Source organism: Lolium rigidum, chromosome 5, assembly GCF_022539505.1.
Source record: "Lolium rigidum isolate FL_2022 chromosome 5, APGP_CSIRO_Lrig_0.1, whole genome shotgun sequence".
In the NCBI taxonomy this organism is placed as follows: Eukaryota; Viridiplantae; Streptophyta; class Magnoliopsida; order Poales; family Poaceae; genus Lolium; species Lolium rigidum.
Window position 1 is genome coordinate 178,745,825 of NC_061512.1, and position 5,616 is coordinate 178,751,440.

The 5,616-nt window shown below is 45.2% G+C and overlaps 1 pseudogene; it reads right to left on the bottom strand.

Moving 5' to 3' along the window:
- Nucleotides 1–1,383: 1,383 nt before the first annotated feature.
- Nucleotides 1,384–4,715, bottom strand: LOC124656761 (annotated as a pseudogene).
- Nucleotides 4,716–5,616: the final 901 nt, after the last annotated feature.

Sequence of the window (5,616 nt, forward strand, 5' to 3'; positions counted from 1 at the left end):
GATGTATTGAATTGAATTGGAGCACGTATTATAATCAGGAATACTATTTACACCATTTTACTTTGTAAAAGTTTATCCCAAAAAGAGTCAAGCCTTGGCTTATGAGATTGACTTAGCAATTTAAGAGAATCGAGTTCAATTCACTTGATAGATACAGTCTTGGGTGTAATTGGTATCTCTCGATATCAATATATTCCCTTTATAAAAAAAAGATAGATACAGTCAGACGGAGTAGTAGATACTACCTGTTAACCCTCGGTCATTTCAATCAAGAAAGCGGAGCAAACATGGTTCCTGGATGGGAGCTTTAAGGACTTTTTTTTTGAATGGTAGCTTTAAGGACTTTGTGAGAAGTAAAATGGCCTTCAAAGGGACATGAATATCCAGGTAATTCACAAAGTTAAATCAATGTATCTCGCTGGAGGTGCATACTATATTGTAAAGGCTCCATGAACAAGCAATTTTCTACTAGATCTGTATGATTTATTTGGGTTACAAGTGGATTATATTGATAATCAATTTAGACCTCTAGTGACTTGAATGAATGTGATTACAGACCTTTATGCAAAAAAGCTAGCAGGGGCTAATATAGGTTGCAGAAGCAGGATCCCGCATAACTTAATTATTAGTGCAAACTGTACTACGGGCTCCCATTCCACATCTACTTAAATTGTACTAATCGGACACCAATCCGCCCCGCATGTGGCGCCGCTTGCGGCCCTAGCTAATACATACATGACCAAAGTATCGCAGTACATAAATAATGAAAAAGACCAAGATAATAGCCCCTGTACACACTCCAAATGAAGCATCTCTGAACGCGGAGTTGTTACTAAAAGATACATAGCTCAATTCGCTTTGTTCAAATCATGCACACATAACATAACATTCAGGGATGTTACACAACCCAAGCTTCTCCAGTGGCAAGCTAACACACATCTACGGTTTGTTCTACTCAAACAACTCGACACGACGGGGGACTCGCAAATAGATTTATGAAAGAAACAGCTCATATTACTAGCAAAGCACCTTGAACACATCTACTCACAAATTCAGCTGAGAAATCTACAGGTATACATACAGAATCTGGTTGCAGGTTCAATGCTGGTGGCTGGTGGCTGCCTGGCTGGTGGCTGGGCAGTTGAGTTAACGTTGCAGACTTGCAGCAACCAGGATTGAACGACCGTGTACCTGTAGCTCTCAACAAGCATGCCTTGGATCTACGCCCTGATGTTTAACATGGATACAGAATACTCAGCACAGTGTATATAGAACATGTTCTTATTGCTTCAGAGTGACGAGTGCAGGACATAATGTAGATAATTTTTTCTCGTGGTGGCAGTAAAACCTTGTCTTTTGAAGAAAAAAAAAGGAGAAGGGCAGCTAGTTCGTGGTGGCTAGTCTCATTTCTTCCTCCCTGCTTTCTTCGAGTTTCTGACGGTGTTCTTCGAACTCCTTTCTTCTTTCTGCGACGGCCTCTTCCCACTGCTTGTCATCCTTAAACATGCCATCTTCAAGGAATCTGCTGACCTGGAATTCACAACTGGGGTACAAGTCGATTGCTTTTTCAATGGAAGACTCCAGAGCCTCCACCCTGCCTGGAGCTGCTCCGTCACACCAAAGTGTAGCACGGAGGTGTGCAAGGCCTGAAAAATGCTGGAACCCTAGGTTTGCGAAAAAATCGGACGTCACCTCCATTGGGCTCAAGATAAGATCGAGCCTTTGGAGTGCTGGCACATCACCTGGTGCAAATGTTAGTTGCAGTAGATCTGTTGGCTCCACTTTAAAAGGGTAACCTATCCTGTATCTGAAGAGGAACACCTTCAGGACCTTGAATCCGTTATTACCAATGGTCAGATTTTCTTTCATCGCATCTCTTATCTCTAGCCGAAGATGGGACAGAGAACGCATGCCCATAAGGACATGCAGGCCCTCCTTATCAAATTCCTCAACCAGTATGTCTAATTTCACCAGATTTCGGAGGGAGGTCATTCCCTTGGGAATCATTTCAATGTGTGGATGAATTGCAAGATCATGGAGGTACAGATAGGTGCAGCACAGGTCCCGAAACAGACGTTGACCAACCTTACCATCAGTGACAAGGTATTTAAGGTTGCATTTGGCCAACTCACTCACAGACGACACCAAAAGTTCCAGTAATTTTTCTCTCATTGCATAATCTCCGATAGGATCCACAATGTGATGCCCAAGGTGTCGCAGTTTTCTCAATTTTGTTAGATGCCTAAGCTCTTCTGCAAATCTCATTGGGTCGTCCGTATTCCGGAAGTCCACCTCCTCCAAGGCATCCATACTTCCAAACTCAACTGCAGGCAGCACTGTATCAAAGCTGACAAATAGACGCACCAATTTCAGCAACTGCACCACCGTTGATGGCAGTCTTAGAAGCGCAGAACAATGTCTCAAATCAAGAGTCTCTAAGTGTCGCAGCTTTCCAATTTCGCCAGGAAGCTCAGTAATCTTACAACTCTCAATTCTTAAATACCTCAGCTGACGTGAACTTCCTATATTTCTTACATGCTTGTTTTCCAACCAATAACAACCTTTGAGATCCAACACCCGCAAAACATGGAAGTCCACCAGATGGGGTATCTGCTTACCTGGCCTGAACATAGTCAGTGAGCGAACATGTAACTTGGTTTCTGTAATTGCGTGGGCTACCCCTTTATACTCTTTGCTACCAGATTGCATAGACAGACGGCGAATCTTCCTTGGAAATGAATTGCAGACATGGCCATTTAAAACAGTGGCAAAGTTCTCTTCAACTGATAAAGATATGATAAGATCAAACACCATATCATGGACCCGACAACTTCTCACAGAACCATCGTACTTAAAAATTGGTTCGATCAGATTTCTATTAACAAGTTCGTTGAAACAATCCTCTGCTACTTGATCCATATGCCCCCATTGTGGAGAAAGGAATCCTTCAGCAATCCATTTCCACTTCAACTCTTTACGCTTGATTTTGTAGTCCTCAGGATATATACACAGGTACAATAAACAAGTCTTCAGGTGGTGTGGAAGATCCCAGTAACTAAGTAACAATATATCTTTCATTCCTTTCAAGTTTCCATCATTTTCAAGAGAAGAACCAGTGCCAATGGAATCTTGCAGTCTCTCCCATTCATCCTTGGTATGTGCCTTATTGGCAAGCAAACTTGCAAATGTTATTATAGCTAGTGGTAGACCGCCGCATTTTTTTAAGATCCTAGCAGAAACTTCTTCCAGATCAGCGGGACAGGAATCCTCTGAGCAAAAAATTCTCTTAAAGAACAATCTTCGAGAATCATAATCATCTAGAGGTGGCATATGGTAGGGTTGACCACCGGAGTTGGAACAACACAGTTTAGCTACACAGGTAATGCGTGTAGTAGCAATTACTCTGCTGCCATTATTATTATCCGGAAATGTTGCCTTGATCAAATTCCAATCTTGCTCATTCCATACGTCATCAATAAGAATGAAGTACCTACATTCAGTAGTGTGCATTGTTAACCATTGTTATAATTGTGATGACTTGCAGTAGTATCACTTAATTTGATATTTGCAAAAAAGATACATAAATGGTTTCTCTTGATTTTTTGTTCACTTTTTTTTTTTGCATTAACCAAACTATAAGAAGTAACTCACTGCATCCCCATGGCAAGGGAAAGACAATAGCATCTGAACCATACCGTGTGACTAGATGACTTTTCTTCGATAGAAGAAAGAAACAAGTCAACTTATCCTGCTAAATTACTGTACAAGTTTAAGATTCACCCCTGAACTCTAATGCCATTTTAAACATTCTCAACATAACTAGAGCCATTGACTCAATTCTCCTTGGTTAGACTTGTATGGTGGAATAAATCAAAACTAAACAACATACTATATTTCCGTACCTCTTTCCAGTCAAGATCAGTTTGGTTTTTCGGATTAGTTGCTCTATTTCCCAACACTCTGACTTGCATTTTCTATAAGCATCTTTGTCGATTTGAGACAGGATATCCTTCAAGAGCTTGTCCAGGTCAAGAGTGCGTGACACAGATAGAGGCTCGGCAGTGGAAGTCTCCTCCAATCCTGCGATACACCTCCATGGCCAGGGTCGTCTTCCCCAACCCTCCGGATCCCACAATCGCCACCACTTTCAGCTCCATTTCCTTGTCATCCGACAACAGAGCGGTGACATGCTTCGTCGGGCTGTCCATGGCCACCAAACCCCTAGCCTCCCCGTGGAGCGCAGTTATCCGCGGGTCGATTTCCACGACCCTCGTTGATGGAGCGTAGAAGCTCTCGTCAAGCCTGTACCTGTTACGACGCTCGCTCTCCTCGACGACACGAGCTCTGAGCTCCTTGATCTGGGTGGCTATGTCATGGCGCGCCCACAGCGTCCTGAGCCGGCGCGCGGTCCTCTTCATGAACTTGGGCTTGGCGTCGCCGTCGCCAAGCCGGTCCATGAAGCGGTCGATGCAGTCTTCTACGTCGTAGCTGAGGTCGCGCACTTTGCCTCTCCAGTCCTTGGCCACGCCGTCGAGCCTCTCCTCCTCCATGCCCGCCAGCTTGTCGAGCAAGGTTCGCATGCTGCTGAGCTCGCGCTCGAGGAACTCGATCTGCTTGCGGACCCCCGTGAGGAGCTTGTACTCGTCGCCGAGCAGGGCGGCGAGCTTGCCGATGAGAGAACCCATGGCCCCCGTCCCAGCGCTAACTCCCGCCATCTCTAGAACTGCCTCCTCAGTCCCCCCGAAGGCAGTTGTTGCCTCGATCGGATCTTTGATGAAGGGGGACGGGGGGAGACGGGTTCCTCTCCACACCGCCGGCTGCGCCTTGTCGTCGCTGGGGCCACTGCTCCCCCACCACCGGATCTGGAGGATGTAGGTGAGGATTGGGGGCGGCGTTGTAGCAGAGCTCGGCGGTTGCCTGACAGGAGAGATGCGGGACGGGCACTGGATACAGGTGGCGTCTCCGGCGAGGTGGGAGAGTGGAGGAGGGAGATGGCCGGGGAGGTTGAGAGAGGCAGGCGGTGCCGGAGAGGAGCCGAGACAGAGAGGGAGTTGACCTGTGGACTGTGGTTCGTTCAGTGTTCGATTCTTTCACTTGAGTAGAAAAAATGGGCTGGGCCTCGCCTTGGCCGGTCGCCGCAAGAGGTTTGAACACGGCGTGTCTCAGTACGACGAACCGAGCCAAATTTAGAGGAAGTACTATTTCTGTTCAAAATAATTGCCTAAAAATAAATAATACATTCATTTTTGGGCATTTATTTTGAATCGAAAGGATTTTTTAATGGCCTGCAGTAACTTTTGCGTCCGTGAAGTTAGTTTAGTACTCCGTATATGTTTTGATTTAACGGGATGACAACGGCGACGATGAGTTGCTAGGTGTCATCATCACACCACAATACGTCAATACCGTTACAGAAGCAACGATTGATCAATCTTCCTTGGCTACAACTTATCATAGAGAGGAAATTGCACATTCCACCAGGTCCGCTCATAGCATTGCACATATCACCAGGTTCATGGAAATTTTGCACATTCCACCAGGTGTTGCTCTAATGAGTTGCAAGCAAGTCTAATTCCCTATTAATAGCTAGCCTAACAACAAAAATATAACCAGATG